General features: G+C 49.1%; 1 protein-coding gene across 2 annotated transcripts in view; it reads left to right on the top strand.

The window, feature by feature from the left end:
• APPBP2 (amyloid beta precursor protein binding protein 2) overlaps nt 1-18,811 on the top strand; it is a 422,870-nt gene that overhangs the window by 133,223 nt on the left and 270,836 nt on the right. The window lies entirely within an intron of this gene.

The raw sequence follows: 18,811 nt of genomic DNA, 5'->3' as shown, positions 1-18,811 counted from the left end.
GTGGAACTTGTGTGTGAGAGAGAGCTACGGATTGGAGTTGTCTGGTCCCTAGTGGAAGGTTAGGCATTGGTTGATGTAGGAGGGTCCAGTGTTGTGCAGGGCCTTATAAGCGTGAGTCAGCAGATGAACAGGCATCTCTTCTGGACAGGGAACCAGTGGAGGCTACTGAGGTGGGGAGGTTATGCTAGTCCATTTGGGGAGGTCGAGGATGAGTCTAGCTGAGAAGTATGGTATGTGGTCATTTTAGGAGGTGGGTGGTATTTATTTATTATTTATTTTAAGAACTTGTAAAGCGCGACTGTCACCATTGCAGGCATCCTGGCGCTAACAGAATCCAAACCCAGATAGAAGCAGAAGCAACCGAGTATACCAGGGGAGAGAGACTAGCCAGGGAACAGCCAGGTTTTTACCTTTTTCCTGAACTGCAGAAGTTCATTAGTGGCCCTAATCTCGATGGGGAGAGTGTTCCAGAGTCTGGCGGCAGTCACCTGAAAGGATCTACCACCAGCTCTGACCTTCCTAAATCTGGGAACGACTACCAGTTTAGCATCCGATGAGCGAAGGTGTCTGGAAGGAGTATACCAGACGAACTTGGACCTTAAAGGAGCTGGACCGCATCCGTGGAGAGCCCTGAACACTATACAGAGGGCTTTAAATTGGATCCTCTGTCTAAGAGGAAGACAATGTAATTTTGCCAGGGCAGAAGGTCCATGAGATCTCCTAGGCAGGCCCAACGCCAATTTAGCCGCCGCAGATTGGACCCTTTGGAGTCTGTCCAGTAGATACTCAGGGGACCCGAGCAGGAGGGCATTACAGTAGTCCAACCTGCTCAGGATGGTACATTTAACCACTTGGGCACGGGCATGGGGGGGTAAAAGGGGCAGAACCTTCCTAAGTGAGCGAAGGATGGCAAAACAGCTGGCCGATGTTTTCTGTACATGGGTGTCCATACTGAGTCCGTGGTTCAGCATGACTCCTAGGTTGCGGACAGAGTCCGCAGGTCGTACCGTACAGCCGGATTCCGGGGGCCAGAAATTGTTGGGAAACGGTCGAGGAATCCTTGTTCCAGCGCTGAAAAGCACTTCAGTTTTCCCGGCATTAAACTGAAGCGAGTTTGCCTTTAACCAGCTTGCCGTGTTCCTTAGGCAGTTATGTAGGACCTCCACAGAGATGGACTCCTCTCCTTCCAAGGAGAGAATCATCTGCGTTTCATCGGCATAATTAACTATTCGAATGCCGAATCCTTTAATGAGCGAGATTAGTGGCCTCAGATATACATTAAAGAGAATAGGGCTGATGGCAGAGCCCTGAGGCACACCATGCAGGACCGGGGAGAAGGGTGATTGAAAAGGAGGCATTGAAACCGACGTAGAGTGTGTTTCCGAATTCTAGTCGACTGGTGATGAGTGATTGAGCCACTGTTTTTCCTGGTGCTGGTGGGGATCCACCTGAAGATCTTGCGAAGCATACAGAGGTTGTGGAAGCAGGATGATGCCAATGTATTGACCTTGCTTTTCATGGAAAGACTGCTGTCGAGGATGATGCTGAGGTTGTGGGTGTGGTGGGTGGAGATAGGTGAGGGCTCAAGTGCAGTGGGCCACCATGTGTCCTCCAATGGGGAGGTGTTCTTTCCAAAGATGATCACTTCCATCTTGTCCGTGTTCAGCTTCAGGCAGTTGGATCTCATCCAGTCTGCGATATTGGTGATGGTGTTCTGGAAGTTGAATCTGGGGGTGGCAGTCTCTTCTGTTAGATAGTGCAGAAATTCAAAGACAAATGCCTAATTACATCATTATTTGAAATTAACGCATAATCCATTAGAATCATCAAAGCTAAAATCTTTGGCATAATTACAAAGGCAATAGAGGAAGGTTTCCTTTCCCCTAAATAATTTGAATCCTTAAACAAGAAACATCCCAGGACACCAGTCTTGTACATGCTTTCTAAAGTGCATAAGATTTTGGAACATCTGCCTGGTAGACCAATACCATCTAACCGTGGCTCTATTTTTCAGCTTTTAAGCGACTAGATTGATACATTTATTAATGATATAGTACCTACGCTAGTAACATATTTACGGGACGGCACATATATGATTAATCTGGTAGAAGTTCTCCCTTTTGACCCACAAAGGGAATTGTTCGTAACTCTTGATATCCCTTCCCTGTACACTAACATACCACAACAAGAAAGCAATATTGGAGCCTTCACTCCGTCCAACACTTATTATTTTCCCAGTCGATTGTGGCTCTGTTTGTGCATGGGCGCTGACTCTTTGGTGAATTGAGGTATTAATAGAAAGTTCCGTGGCCTGTTATTTTTTTGGATCAAATTTGTTTTATTTTCATCGGCATTGCACATAATACAATTGGACAATTGCAACATCTTGAGTTCACTCCCAACTCCCGCGCTGACCTCCCCCCTTGCGCCTCGTTTCAGGGGTGGTTCAATGTGTCCATGCGAGCTGGTGTGGGCATTATGTTTCTTAAAAATGCAGTTAAAAACCCCCCAAACCCAACTGTCCCCAGTCCCCCCTCTCCCTTTCCCCCGTTCCCCGCCTCCCAGTTCCCCTTCCCTCGGTGTGTTCTTCATTTCCTCTATATGGTGTTGTTCAAGTGTGGTGTCGTGGGCCCCAACCTGTGGCATCCGGCGGCTTATGGAAGTCATCAACAAAGCGAAGTTCCCTGAGACATTTCGGACATGTCAGCTCATTGAACTCCTGGGTCAACAGAGAGACCAGTCGATTGCGTAAGGGAGGCCTGAATCCGTTCCATGCCCATAATGTACCAAAGTCTGTGGAGCCATCGTGTATGTGTGGGTTTTCTTGTGGTGCCCCATAGCGAAAGGATATGTTGCGTCGCCACCCTTACTGCCAGCCCCATTTGCCCCCCTCGTAATGATTTGAGTGGGAACGTGAGTTTGTTGGGGAGGCCCAGTATCGTGTAGGCGGGAAAGCGGGGGATCTCTGTTTCAAAGTGCTGGTCTATGTTGTGAAGCACTCCATCCCAGTACTCTTGTACCTCTGCGCATTCCCACAAAAGGTGTGTCATGGTCCCCGTTTGACCGCGCCCCCTCCAGCATGTAGAATCGCGGCGCGGATTGCCCTGATGGAGCCGTGCCGGGGTTAAATGCCAATAGTATGCTATCTTAACGGCCGATTCCCTGCTCGCTACGTTCCTGGCCGTGTGGTGGGCTCTGTAATAAATATCCTGCCATTCCTTATCTGTGAATGAGCGTCCCAACTCCCGCTCCCATCGTCTCTGACCCGCGGAGCGTGTGGTAAGTAGGGGGGGGCCTAGGATTTTATATAGCTCCGTGATCGCTCGTTTGTCGGTGTTCTTCGTGACAAGCCATTTCTCGTACACCGTGAGGTGCCGGCTGACTTGTGGTAGTGTGTTGAAAAACACAATCTCTTGCAGGGCTAGAGGGATGTTTATAGACCAAGCCTAAGTATTATCCCCCGTAGGAATCAACAAACAACTACAAACTTAGGGGTCTAATTAGGGATTCAACCGTAATCCTCTGCTCGTCATCACCTTATCAATAGTACAAGGGTGCGAACACAATAATACTAACAAACCAGAACACAAGATGTGAAGAACCAGTAACGTGAGTCACCCCTGGTGTAGGATTCCCATCAACAGTCTTGTAATGATCAATATTATCATTTGGTAGTCCTTATCGGGTATTGTGTCTCTAGATCATTGAGACCGGCATACCCCGATAACCAGATACGGGGTAGCGACCCACAATCACTCGGTACTACCACATGATGTTGAAGTGATGGGAAGTGCAGTGTAAACAAAAAATAAGTGGTGATATTAAAAAAGGATAGGGAACTCAACCCAGGCTATCCAGGGAATTTTGCGCCACCGATGGGCCCCTTTCAAGGTTTCCAAAACTTTAATAGCCAGCCTTTTTTAGCGCGTGGCCCCAGACGGTCACGGGGCAAAAGAAGACCGGCTCAGGGACAACCTCAGGTCCAATGGGAGGATACAACAGGCCCACATGCAGGAACTCGGAGTCATACGAGAAGGAATGCTCAAGAACCATAATTAAACCTCAACAGAGCTTGGTGGTCAATCTCAGTTCAAGAACTTTAACAGACATAGAGGAAGCTGTGCTGAATAAGGGCTTGGGCTTTGTGACTACTGATGAGGGCGATCCATTTGTTCTACAAATGGAATTAGCACAGTTTTTCCGCAAACTGAGGCTCCATTATTTCTTCAAAAACAAGAACTCTGAGGAATCTGAGGAGGAGAAGGATACCAATACAGGTTTGAGGAACAAATCTACTTTTTCACCTCCCTCACATGCCATACCGACTCAAGTTCTTACTTTCGAACTAGCTGTTAAGAATGATATAGATCTCATACAGTACAGTTCCAGATCACGGTACAATAATCTCACCACTGCAGAGAGACAGGGTCTGAAAACATTGACCCAAGACGGCACTATAATTGTGAAGCCCGCTGATAAAGGGGGCTCCATTGTGGTCCAAAATGTAGATACTTATAGGGCAGAGTGTCTCCGACAGTTGAGCAACAGCGATGCCTACCGCCCACTGACTATTGATCCGACTCCCAGACTGATGAGTGAGATTAAAGTCCTGGTTGAAGAAGCCTTAGCAGAAGGCTGGATTACCCCCGCAGAGGCATTATTCCTGCAGGCTAAGCATCCTATTATGCCTTATTTTTACACCTTACCTAAGGTGCATAAGCCACAGAGACCGCCTCCAGGGAGGCCCATAATTTCAGTCCAGGGCTCACTACTCGAACCGCTTTCAGCGTTTGCGGACTACTTTCTTAAACCCTTGGTCAGCATGATGCCTACGTTTCTTAAGGACACTGCGGATGTCCTAAGAGTGATTCCCGAGATTGCCTTTGATCGAGAGACAGATTATCTTGTCTCTCTGGACGTTGAGTCCCTGTATACCTCCATTCCCCAGGATGCGACCCTGGATACCATCAGGTCCATCCTGGGCGAATCGGAATTGGACTCTATTACTCCAGTACCGTTTATTATGGCTTTGGCTACCATAGCCATGAAAGAAAACTTCTTCATGTACGAGGACCAGATATACCACCAAGTCTCTGGGACCAGCATGGGCAGTATTTTTGCCCCTTCGCTGGCGAATTTATATGTCCATCAATTTGAACAGACTACAGTTCTGCATCCCACCAACCCCTTCTTTCCATCCATTATTTGGTGGAAAAGATATATTGATGACATTCTGATGGTGTGGAGAGGGACTAGTGAATCGGTCATACAGTTTCATCAATGGCTTAACAGCAAGAACAATTATCTCCGGTTCACGATGGAAATGAGCAAAGACAGACTCCCGTTCTTGGATCTCTCGATTTACAGCACCTCGAGGGGTTTGGAGAGTGAACTGTACAAAAAGCCAATGGCAAGAAACTCCTTGCTCCTGTATGAAAGTCAACACCCCAAGTCACTGAGGGATAATCTGCCCTTTGGACAGTTTCTTCGAGTTCATCGGAACTGTTCTACCCCAGAAACTTTCAAACGCCATGCAGAGGAGCTTTCTAAACAGTTGAGAGAGAGGCATTACCCAAGAAAATTGGTCCAACCTTCATACAAACGGGCAGCTAACAATCATCGTGCTGCTCTTTTGGAACCACGTATAGAGAAACCACCACTGGATCGCCTCACCTTAGTGAGCACTTTCAACACTAAATCGAACTATGTTCAAAAAGTGATTAAAAAGCACTGGAGAATTCTGAACAGTGGTAAAGAAAAGATTCCCTTCCCACTTTTCGCCTTCAAACGCTCAACTAACCTGAGGGACCGTTTGGTACACACTCGACCCAAAGCCACACCCAGGAGAGAGCTAGGCACACTATGGGATCTCCCGCCGGTGGTAGGGCACCATCCTTGTGGGGGTTGCTCTATTTGCCCTTTAACAACCAAAATCACGAGCGTGGACATTGGTACAGATAAGCCTTGGGAGCTGCGGCAGTTTACAAACTGCAACAGCACCAACTTGATCTACCTCATCACTTGCACGTGCAATGAAAGATACGTGGGCATGACCACGAGAAAGGTGTGTGTGAGGATGCAGGAACATAAAAGTACTTTCCGCTGTAAGAAAGATATCTCTAAACTTACTAAGCACTTTATCACATGTAATCATGCCGAGACAGACTTCAAATGGCATGTTCTTGAGAAACCACACATTCCACCACATGTGAGTGATGTGTCTAGATAGCTTTTCATTCGGGAACAAAAGTGGGTTTACAAATTAGGGACAGACAGACAAGGGCTGAACGATGATATTCCGTGGTTCGCCTTGTCCTGAGCTCTCTGTAAATCTATCTATGTATGAATATAGGGTTATGCGTGGGTCATACCCTTGACAGAGCACATCAGGATTTGTCCTTGTATATAACAGTATTCTTCCTTCGAGGATAATACACTAGCTGGCCGTTGGCTAATCATTTTTAGCCTACTACTTAGTGATTATCTTAAGAGTACTTCGCCTTTGGTTTGATGCTCTTTACCAGGTATATCTATTTCCAGTGTTGCCCGTATGGCAGGGTAGTTTGGCGGCTGTTCCAGCATTTTCTGGCACATATGACGGTGAGCCTTGTTACCCAGGAAGTTGTATATGGCGAACTAACCTTTTAATGATAGGGGTCCGCCACTTGACTATTACTCCCCGTCCAATCCCGATATAAATGGTATGTTGATTTGAGCAATCTCTTTGGAGTGGGTATGTGTGTTTCTAAACGCGTCATAAATAATGTCTGACCCAGCATTGTACCATCTGTGAGCCAGTGCGCTTCGCACGATTAAATAGCAATTTGTAATTCTGTTCCATTAAACCACACATGAGACGCTATCTGGGAACTATTGCGCTTTGCCGCGGACTAATGAGCAATGCGGTAGTCTGGTTTTTATTACATAAAACTACAATCATGAACGACATGACGTCATCCTGTAGTTCTATACCGATAATGCCAAAGGAAGGACGCGCAAGCGGCGGTGAATGAGTGAGTGAGAGGGCACTGCCAAACACCGGGCGATTAGTAAGTCCGGACACCACAAGTGGTCAGTACTGTGATTAGGCATGTGTGTTACGACTGCTGGTCAGAGCATCACGCTGTCTGGGAGATATTGCACCCTGCCACGAACAAACTAGCAATGCGGAAGTATACTTCTTTGAAAGAACTACAATCACGAACGACGTGACGTCACTTTGTAGTTCTACACCGGCCATGCTCGCGAGAGTACGCGCGCGAGGCCGTGAATGATTGTGGTACAGGACACTGCCAAGGACAGGGCTATTATTTATTCCTGACACCATCAGCGGGCATTACTACTATGGTAAGCGGCAGAAGAATAACAATGATAGATATGTAAAGCGATCTTTGGGTAGGCGGCGATCGGGCCAGCCCCTCCCCTACCGGTATCGATTGGCTGTGTGCTGCTCAGCCTAACAGTGAAGTAGTTAGAGCTTACTGGTGACTGCGCCTCCCCCTGACTCAGTCACGGCTTGAGATACCGACGGACAGGTATGATTACCTATGTTGCTAGCCTGATACTAGGTGTTTGCCATTGTGCTATCCATATGCTGTATATAAGAAGCTTTGTAAACCACTGGGAGTTTAGCCTGTAGTTGACAGGGAGGTGGATAGAAGGTGTTTGTGTACCTTTTGATGGGTGTTAATTAACTCCATGTACAGAATACCTTGGATTACGTAGATATATACATCGCCAGAGTAGCTTAATGTCTGGTCGTCTGGTTTTTGTATTTTACGTAGTCGGTTTCTGTTATTGTAGAGCGGGGTCTCATATATCCTGAGCCAGGTCCAGGAAGAGGTGAGGTCCACTCCCCGGACACACTGGGTGAGTAAGCAAGCTGTTATATTTTTGTGAAACAATTTATTATGTTTTCTACAGACCAGTGTAGCGGATTGTGATTTTCCTGTACGTTTGTCCTCTCTAAACAGTACATATCCAACCAGGTGCCGAAGAGAGGAGTTGACACAGTCGAAGGAACATTATATCCTTTACTGGTTTTCACGTGTGTTTTTTCATATTTTTTTCACACTTTAATCACAGCCAATGCAGTAGTATTATTATAGAACAGAGACCCTGACGAAAGCCGAAGGAGGTAACCCTTAGTGGCTGAAACATGTTGGTCTCCTCGCAGCTATTTGTGTGGACTGCGATGACGATATTATACTGTTCTTGTTTTTATTAAGGAAGGGGCCAACAATCATTAAAGTTTCCTGGGTTGAGTTCCCTATCCTTTTTTAATATCACCACTTATTTTTTGTTTACACTGCACTTCCCATCACTTCAACATCATGTGGTAGTACCGAGTGATTGTGGGTCGCTACCCCGTATCTGGTTATCGGGGTATGCCGGTCTCAATGATCTAGAGACACAATACCCGATAAGGACTACCAAATGATAATATTGATCATTACAAGACTGTTGATGGGAATCCTACACCAGGGGTGACTCACGTTACTGGTTCTTCACATCTTGTGTTCTGGTTTGTTAGTATTATTGTGTTCGCACCCTTGTACTATTGATAAGGTGATGACGAGCAGAGGATTACGGTTGAATCCCTAATTAGACCCCTAAGTTTGTAGTTGTTTGTTGTGGTAGTGTGTCCCTGCCCGTGAGCCAGTGCCGGAACTGGAAGTATTGGAACCGCTGTGGTTGTTCCACATTGTAAATCTCCCGTATGGTGTTTAGTTGCATGAAGCCCTTCGCGTCAAAAAAATGACAGGCCGACCTGCAGTCCGATTGTCGCCATTGAGGGAATGATTCGGGGGCCATCTCTGGCGGAAAGGCTGGGTTATCCAGCAGTGGTGTCATCGGTGACGGGAATGTAGTGAGGCCCCTAGAGACCGCCACTGCATCCCACACCTGGAGCAGCGTGCGGTGATTTTTTAATGTGCGTGGACCCTGGAGCAATCAAAGATAATCTCTTAAGTTGTCAAACCATGCAGAACTGCATCGACACTTAAGAGAGAATTTAAAGACAGATAATGCAGCCTATATCTACAGGCTACACTGTCCAGTACTTCAACTAGAAATTCCACCAAAATCCACAAACAGCACAGCCTGTCCAGGGTTTTCTAAGAGAAAAACCTTGCCTTTAACAGCAAAACCCTCTGGAATGATAGAGAGGAAGAAGTGGACAGACAAGCCCCATAGGCTGCCATTATGTGGCTCAGAACAAGATACTGTGCCTTTAAGAGAACTTTCCAGAAGTCTCACAGTATCCCAGAATGCACTGCAGGTTCCCTTTTACTTTCATTTCTTTTTTCAGGCTCCTGCAAGCAGGACCCTGGAGCATTGAGCTCTCCCTTTTCAAGGGTTTATTGGTGATTTTTCACTTTTTTCTACTTATTTGAGTACTTTTCTAAGTACTTTGGAGCTTTTCTTCCTTGGGTGTATTTTGGTGCACTTCTTGATTGTCATTATGCCTGCATTATTCGACAAATGCCCAGAGTGCTCCAGGAAGAAGGCCAAGTCAGACCCACACGAGGTGTTTATCATCTGCCTTCCTTCATCCCTTGTCCCAGAGGAGTGTGACATTTGTCAGGGTTTCTCTAGCAGGACCCTGAGGGATAGGATGAAGATCAGGCTTCAGGGCCTCGAAGACAGAAGACTTAAGGCACAAGGTGGGTCGAGAAGGGCTTCCTCTGCCCAACCCGATGTCTCTTGGGAGCTCCCCAGGGGCAGGAAGACCAGCAAGCGTCCCCATTCTCCGTCGGCGTCGATTGCACCGACTACGGCGTCGAGAGGGATGACTGCAGTCTGTTCCCCGTCTCCCCAGGGCTCTGGGTCGAAGCGACGTCGACATTCCACAATGTTCTCCTGCGGGGTGCAGCAAAGTTGGGTATCACGGTGACGGCTCCAATACCCACGACGTCCGTGATTTTTGAGACACTTCATAAGAAGCATTTGGCTCGCCCTTTACTACCTCTGGTACCGGGATTGGTAGAGCCAGCGGAGGAGCTGTTCCTGACACCAGCGGTGACGAAGGCCGCTCCCTCCAGGCTCCTTAAAAAGTACAGGGCCTCGGATTCTGACCCGGATTTTCTGCGGATGGATCCGATTCCGGACTCTGTTATTGTGACGGCAGCCAGGAAACAACATGCTTACCTCCCCGTCGTCTACTGTACCTCCTGATAAGGAGAGCCGATTGATCGACTCAGCTGGCAGGAAGGCCTGTGGGACGGCATCTACGGCTATGAAGGAGTCTAGCTCTGCTGCTCTGCTAGGGCGGTATGATCGTGCCCTGTGGGAGTCCCTCCAGCAGTTCACGGAACTCCTGCCCCGAGAGAAGAAGGAGGATTTTCAGGAGATCCTGAAGGAGGGGATGCTGGTGTCGAATCAGGTCATCAGCGTGGCTGCTGATGTGTCCCTTTTGGCGGCACATGGGTACTGCCATGGGATCAACCAACGGCGCCATGCTTGGCTTAGGCTCACATCACTCAAGCCGGAGGCTCAGCAGCGAGTGGCCAATCTGCCCTACTCGGGGGAAACTCTGTTCGGCAAGCATGCGGACGATGAGATGGCCCGCATGAAAGCGGAGGCCGAGACCCTGACGGCTGTTGGGCTGGAGAAGCCCAAAGAGAAGAAGTCCTACCGCCCGTTCCAGAGACGGTTCAGGGCACAGGGCAGAAGGCGAGGGCAGGCTTCGGGACAGCAGCAACAACAGCAGCAGCAGCAGTTCCGGAGGCCCTTCCACAAGCGCCAGAAGGGTAGAGGTGGCCAGCAGTCCGCTACAGCGAACAATGGCCCGGCTGGGTCTCGACCCTGAGCGGTTACTTCCCCTACATCCGTTACCAACTCCGGTGGGGGGAAGCGTTCAATTTTTCCTTGCAGAGTGGAGAAAAATTACTCAGGACAAGTGGGTGCTGAATATTGTTTGCAATGGATACAGTCTTCGGTTCACCAGCCCGCCTCCATCAATTCCACCGGTCAGCTCGCAGTTTCAACTGCGCGAGCTCCAGGCGGAGGCCGATATCCTGTTACGGAAAAGGGCGCTAGAAGACGTACCTCTGTCTCAAAGAGGAAGTGGTCTCTACGCCCGGTTCTTTCTGGTTCGCAAGAAGGACAAGAACGAGTTCAGGCCCATTCTGGATTTGCGACAAGCAAACAAGTGGATTCGCAGAGAGAAGTTTCGCTTGCTGTTGTTGCATCAGATTTATCCTCAGCTGCAACAGGGAGACTGGCTATGTGCTATAGACCTACAGGATGCGTACTTCCATGTGCCTATTGCACACAAACACAGGAAGTTCCTGCGATTCCAAATCGGCGCCAATCATTATCAGTACACAGTACTGCCATTCGACGATTGGTTGATAAAGCCTCCTCCTTCTCGGAAGCTCAAGCGCACGCACTTCCAGTAGACGTGCGTTCTCTTGAACAAGCTGGGGTTGCACATCAACATGTCCAAGTCTGTCTCCGGTCCAGTGCATACAGTACTTGGGAGCCTCCATCAATACGCTGTCAGCAAGCGTGTCTACTTCGGAGGAGAGACGGTTATCACTCCTTCGGAAGGCTCAGGCTCTTATGACCGCTCCATCTACAACAGTGAGGATGGTGTCTTCTCTACTGGGATCGATGGCCTCTTGTATCTTCCTCACGCCACACGCACGGCTGCACATGAGACCATTGCAGGAGTGCTTGGAGGATCAGTGGGATCAGAGGAAAGAATCTTGGGACGACAGGATACGACTGTCTCTGCATGCTCTTCAGTCTCTGAAGTTGTGGTGTTCAGCGGAGAATCCCCTCAGAGGGGTTCCCCTCCACAAGGACATTCCCACACAGACTATCGTGATGGATGCGTCTCTCCACGGCTGGGGAGCGCACTCCGGAGACTTACAGATTCAGGGAACGTGGTCCCCGACGGAGTCCACGTACCACATCAATTTCCTGGAACTCAGAGCTGTTCACTTGGCATGAAGGCCTTTTCATCCGTCCTTCCGGACCAACTCTCTGCTTGTACAGACGGACTATACGACCACGATGTATTACCTCAACAAGCAGGGGGGGTCGAGATCGCGCAGGAGGCACAGGCGATCTGACACTGGCTTCTAGCCAGAGGACTGACGATAATGGCTACCCATCTACCAGGTGTGCAGAATGTTCAGGCAGACGCACTGAGCAGACTGATTCAGGAAAACCACAAATGGGTCATAAACGACAAAGTACTAGGAGAAGTCTTCGCAAGGTGGGGGACTCCAGACGTAGATCTGTTCGCCACCGCCAAAAACAGCAAATGCCGAGACTTCGCCTCCAGGTACTACCAGCCGGGGACGCTGGGGAATGCGTTATGGATCAACTGGTCGAACAGCTTTCTGTACGCTTTTCCACCCATTCCCCTGATTCCGGCGGTTCTCATCAAACTGTCCCAGTCCAGGGCGCGGATGATCCTGATTGCCCCGGAATGGCCCAGACGGTGGTGGTTCACGGACCTGCTTCACCGGTCTCTTCTTCCTCACATACGGCTGCCGTGCAGGCCGGACCTTCTCACGAAGTTCGGGGGGCAGATGTTGCACCCCAACCTCTCGTCTTTGAGTTTGGCGGCATGGCTCCTGAGATAGTGCAGTATGGCCATCTGAATCTACCGGAAGATTGCATGGACATTCTGAAGGAGGCTAAGCGACCTTCCACTAGGACTTCTTATGCTTACAAGTGGAAGAGGTTTTGCATCTGTGCAAGTCCAAGAACTATGACCCAACAACATGTAAGGAAGATGTCATCCTTCCGTATCTTCTACATCTGGCGCAGTCTAGCCTTAATGTCCATTCCATTAAGGTTCATCTGGCTGCGCTGACTGCCTACAGGAAATGCCCTTCACAGACTTTCTTCTTTCAGATCCCTGTGATCAAAGATTTTTTGGAAGGCTTGAAGAAAGTGTTCCCTCCTGTCCGGCTTCCTTCGCCTTCATGGGAATTGAATGTGGGGCTGTCCAGATTGAGGAAGGAGCCTTTTGAACCTATTCATAAGGCTTCTTTGCAGCACCTGTCCTGGAAGGTGGCGTTCCTTGTGGCCATTACATCGGCCCGCAGGGTGAGTGAAATTCAGGCGTTGTGTTGCCAAGAACCTTCTACTGTATTTCATGCTGCTAAGGTTGTTATGCGTACTCACCCTAAATTTCTTCCAAAAGTTATATCTGACTTTCATGTTAACCAGACCATAATTTTACCTACGTTTTTTCAGAATCCTCCCTCTCCAGCGGAAAGGTCCCTGCATTCCCTGGATGTCAGGAGGGTGTTGAAATTTTATCTGGATAAAACCAAGGATATTCGTAGGTCAGACCAATTGTTTATCAATTATGGATCAGTCAGGACGGGTCTTGCTACCTCTAAACAGTCCATCTCGAGGTGGATTGTGTCCTGTATACAATTGTGTTACCAAAAGGCTAATAAGACCTTAGGGGGTAAACCTAAGGCTCATTCCACCAGGGGCGAAGCTGCCACGACTGCTTTGCTCCGTAATGTTCCAATTGCAGAAATCTGCAAGGCGGCCACTTGGAAGTCGGTCCATACCTTTGCTAAGCATTACTGCCTGGACACTGATGCCAGGGCAGACGCTCAGGTTGGGCAGGCTTCGCTGCGAAATCTGTTCACACAATAGTGGTGTTATTTCTCTTTTCTCCACCGCCGCTTTAGTGTGGGGATGGGCTTGCCATTCTATTCACTAGATTATAACTATACACAGAGATCCCCTACTTCAGAAGGAGTAGTTTCTGTCCTGTAACTCCAGTTCTGTAGTAGGGGTATCTCTGTTATAGTCATAAGCGCCCGCCCTCCTCCCCGGTGGAGAGAGATATTTGTTTAAGAAATGCTACAGGTCTGGTGTGTTACGCCTTCAAAAAGAACTGAAAGTAAAAGGGACCTGCAGTGCATTCTGTGATACTGTGAGACTTCTGGAAAGTTCTCTTAAAGGCACAGTATCCTGTTCTGAGCCACATAATGGCAGCCTATGGGGCTTGTCTGTCCACTTCTTCCTCTCTATCATTCCAGGGGATTTTGCTGTTAAAGGCAAGGTTTTTCTCTTAGAAAACCCTGGACAGGCTGTGCAGTTTGTGGATTTTGGTGGAATTTCTAGTTGAAGTACTGGACAGTGTAGCATGTGGATATAGGCTACATTATCTGTCTTTAAATTCTCTCTTAAGTGTCGATGCAGTTCCGCATGGTTTGACAATTTAAGAGATTATTTTTGATTGCTCCGGGGTTCACGCACATTGGCGGGACTATTCAGTAGATTATGACTATAACAGAGATACCCCTACTACAGAACTGGAGTTACAGGACAGAAACTACTTCCACAGTGACGTGCGGGCCATTGCCGGGTCTTGGAATAACCAGTGTTTTTCCGATTCCGGACGGGACCATTCTAAGAGATATCGAAGCTGTGCCGCCTGGAAGTACCTCTGGAGGTCCGGATTGCCTAGGCCGCCTTCCACAGGGATCCGCCTAGCCAGGTCTCGGTGGAGTCGGGGGCGTTTCCCAGCCCAGACAAACTGTCTGATTGCATCCTGTATTTTCTTAATCATCCCTATAGGTGGTGTGACCGGGATAGTTTGGAAGAGATACAGCACTTTAGGCAGCAGGGACATTTTTATTGCTGCTGCGCACCCTAGCCAAGAAAGTGGTTGTTGTCGCCACCTCTGTAGGTCCCCCTGTACTTGAGCAAGGAGCTTTGTGTAGTTGTGTTCAACAGTTTGGGCAGTATTGGGTGTCAGGGTAATTCCCAAGTAGGGCAGAGACATGCTGGAGGAAAGCCTCCCTATTTGCAGCAGGCCTCTGTTGGTTGTACGAGCGTTACGCCCCAAGGGAAGGATCACAGACTTCCCGACATTCATTTTAAAGCCAAGAAACCCTCCCGAAAGTCGCCATTTCCTCCAGGAAAGCAGGGATCGATTTCGCGGGATCTTCCACGGCTGCCAGGATGTCGTCCGCGTATAGACTTATGGTCTGTTGTTCCCCCCCGAAGCTAATGCCGGTGATAGACGGGTTGTTCCTTATGCGTTGCGCGAATGGCTCTATCTAAAGGGCGAATAAGAGCGGTGAAAGTGGGCACCCCTGTCTGGTACCGCATTGGATGTCAAAGGGTCGTGATCCTACTCCGTTAACCCGGATAGTTGCCCGGGGGGCTTCATAACAACTAGCGACCCATGCACGGAACCGCTCTCCTATGCCAAACCTTACCCACGTCCCATCTAAGTACCTCCAGTCCACCCTGTCGAACGCTTTTTCGGCATCGACCGACAGAAGGGCCGCATCCGAGTCGTTAAAGTGGGCTTTGTCAATGACATGTAGCAAGCGTTTGGTATTATCAGCACATTGTCTGTTGTAGTGTAGTTCCTATTATCCCAATAGGCTCTGCGCATTGGAATAATATCTTCAATAGTATAGATCTAGGGCAGAGGTTAACTAGGTCTTCTACTGACGATATTAGACTTAAAGTTTTTGGTTTTGCCAGCTAGCTCAGAGTTCACTAGAAACTTTCTCGAATAGACAAGGAGGAGTTTAACTTCCCTGGATAGACAAGAAGGGATTTAGTTTCTGACAACCATAGAACATGACAACTTTGCTCTCCCCCAATCAAGAGTGTATCTCTAGAGTCGTGTGAAAACAAAAGACAACTTATTTTACTCAGTCAGTACGTGCATTCTTAGTTTCACCAGTTTGTAGAGAAAAGGAAGAGACGGGCGTGTTCAATAAAAGATGTTATTTATTGATCAGTCTCTTTTCTCGTACAAGAGAAATGAATCGATATTATTGCGATACTTATGGTTAAGTAAAGTGCATACAATAAAAGCAGAAGTATAAAATAATATTGCAGAAGCATTGATATGGTTTCTAAGCCATATGATAGTTAAAATTGATAAAATAGATACATACATATATACATTTGACTAACCGTACTCAACTGGTGCCAAGTGACTGACTCAAGAATTCTCTGCAAGGGGTTGTTCAGTTCTGTACCTGAGATCTAGAATGGTTGAGGGCTGGTATCTCTCGTCTCTGGTCTTGATATTCCAGCTGCCTGCGAGGGCTGCTTGGAAGCGCCGGAGCTGGATTTCTCGGCAGGAGAAAAGCAGCGTCTCGTTCTCAGCGCGTCAGGAAGGCGGGGCAGCGCGTGTGGGCTTCGCTCTCTGCTGGGCTCCTCAGCGCGTCTCGCTGCTCCGATCTCGTCACCACCGCGTGTGTTTGCTTAAGGCAATGTCGGTAATATTTATACCTGTAAGGTGTCGAGATTGACGTAAGGATGGACATGGATACGTCAATAAGGATGTCATACGAACGGGCTTGTTCGCACATTCTTTTGCTGAAGTTCTCGGTGAAATCAAAACAATGGCCGCAGGGATTTTCCCAGGTTGTCATAGGTTTGATTTGTTTTGAGAACTCCGTATGCCTTATCAGGGGCTGGAGGAATAGTGCTTGTCTAATTAGATGGCATGCGTTATTACCTAATCAGATAACACGTTTCTGTACCGTGGTGTGGCTTAATCAGATAACGGTTTTGCACCGTGGGTCGGCTGCTAGTTAAGTATTAACCAGAACAGGGCCGGGAATAGGGGAATCGATACAGAACCTATAGGAATACATCACACTGTAAGGTATAAAACGTGCTTGGTCAGGCTCTATGATACCCGGTAGGCAGGGGCTCAGCCTCGCGGCCAAAATTCCAGTAAACAGTTTGAGGTCCAAGTTGAGTAGTGAAATTGGTCGGTAGGCCGCGCATTGGGTCACGTCCTTGCCCGGTTTCGGCTGGACGATAACGTCCGCTTCTAACAAGTCTTGGGGAATAGAACACGGTCCCTGGAAGGAATTGAACAGTCTGATAAGTATTGGAGCTAGGAGGAGGCAAAATGTTTTGTAAAACCCTGCTGAGAAGCCGTCTGGGCCCGGTGCTTTCAGCGGTTTGAGGCGTGCGATCGCGGAGATTACTTCCTCCAATCGTTTCGGGGCGTCTAAAGACCATGCGTTGGCCTCGTTTCAGGCCGTGACCGATGCCTCTTCGAGGTATGCTTCCCCGGCCCTTATATCCAGGGTCGAATCTGCTGCGTATAAGGAGGCGTAAAATGCTCAAAATGCATCTGCTATTTGATTGTCGTCCTGGACCGCCTGACCTCCGTCGCCCTGGATAATGGAGATTTTGGAGCGGAAGACCTTGGATTTGAGCTTGCTAGCCAGCAAACGCCCAGTTTTGTCACCGCCCACATAATATGTGTGACGGAGGCGCAACACCGCGTGTTCCGTGCGGTCGAGGTCGAGGCTCGCGAGGTGGGCCCTGGCCGCTTTGAGCTTGCGCCATATCCTGGGGGCCCCTGTCCGACTGTGGACACGTTCAAGCTCCAGCACCTGCTCCGATAGCGCCTGACGTCTGTCCTTACGTTCCCGGGTTTCCGCCGCAGCTATCGCGATCAATTCCCCTCGTACCACCGCCTTGAGTGCCCCCCAGTCCGCTGTCATTGCAACCTCTTCATTGTCGTTTATGCGCAAGTAGTCTGTGATGCATTTGGTGAGCTGCTGTGTGACCCCTTTACATTGGAGTAGGTTTTCCCTTAGGCGCCATCTGCCTTCTCGTGTCTTTACGCGTGGGACTTCCAGTTGAATCTTAACTGCATCATGGTCAGAAAGTGCTGCCGGGGTAACCTCGATCTTTGACCATGGGGGCTAGGTCAGTAGACCCAAAGAAGTGATCGATCCGGGTGTATGTGTGGTGTACATGTGAGTAAAAGGTGTACCCCGGGGTGTTGGGGTGGGCTCCCCTCCATACATCTAGGAACCCCCTGTGGCCAGCCATTGTCCCCCCTCCTTGGAAATCGCCCCTGTAAAGCCAAACCGCCGTCCCGACCTGTCCTTCTCTGAGTCCATCACCAAGTTGATATCGCCTCCCACCAGCCTATAATACCTCGTGTTTGACGCTATAACATCTGCCAGAGCCCCCGTGAGAAAGGCTTCCTGTTTGGTATTGGGAGCTGTCACGGGGCCACCGCTGAGCTGGGGAGCTGTGAGGACTTTAACATTTATTCCTTTCCACCCCGTCCACAGGATAACTGCGGGCCCTTTAATTCGGCCTGGGCTTCCCCTGAGGCGGAGCCCTTCATCATGACGTCACCCCATGTCGACCAATCAAGCGGTTGGAAGGCGGATAAGGAAGCCTTCCCGGAACCTGTCGGCGCGAAAGCCGGTGTTGGTGAGGAGGAGACACTTGGGGAGACGAGGACGGAGGAACGCGGAGGACGGGAGGCGAGGACGGAGGAGAGCGGAGGACGGGAGGCGGAGTCGAAGGAGAGCAGAGCACGGGAGACTAGGACGGAGGAGTGCAGAGGACGGGAGGCGAGGACGGAGGAGAGCGGAGGAAGGACGGTGCGTGTCGGAATCGGAGGGGACGAAGGTACCAAGGAGCCAGGAGGCCAACGAAACTGCGAATCGCCCGGCCACGCTTCAAGGGAAGTGTGGCTAGAAAAGGTACGGGCTCGTATACGGAACGCTTGATCACGGGGAGGGACGGGGTAAAGCTACGGGGAGGTCACTGGACTGTGCTGGTGGTGTTTTCTTTCTTTGTGCTTTCTTTTTGACTCGTAACACCATTCACCTTTCTGATCTGCACACCCCCCGGGGTTTTATCACCCGAGGTCCAGTACCAGTTTAGGTGACTCCTCACACCCGTTCCCTAATTAGATAATTGGTCCTATAACCGTACCCTAAAAAGCCTCTTTTTCTTTTGGTTTTTTTTTGTTGCCATTTTCCTGTCCGGTTGGAGGGAAGAGGAGAGGAACGCCCGAGAAGAACAT

This window comes from Lissotriton helveticus, chromosome 3_1 (genome assembly GCF_964261635.1).
Source record: "Lissotriton helveticus chromosome 3_1, aLisHel1.1, whole genome shotgun sequence".
Classification (NCBI taxonomy): Eukaryota; Metazoa; Chordata; class Amphibia; order Caudata; family Salamandridae; genus Lissotriton; species Lissotriton helveticus.
The sequence above is the reverse complement of the archived record's forward strand: the minus strand, read 5'-3'. Positions and strand labels throughout refer to the sequence as shown.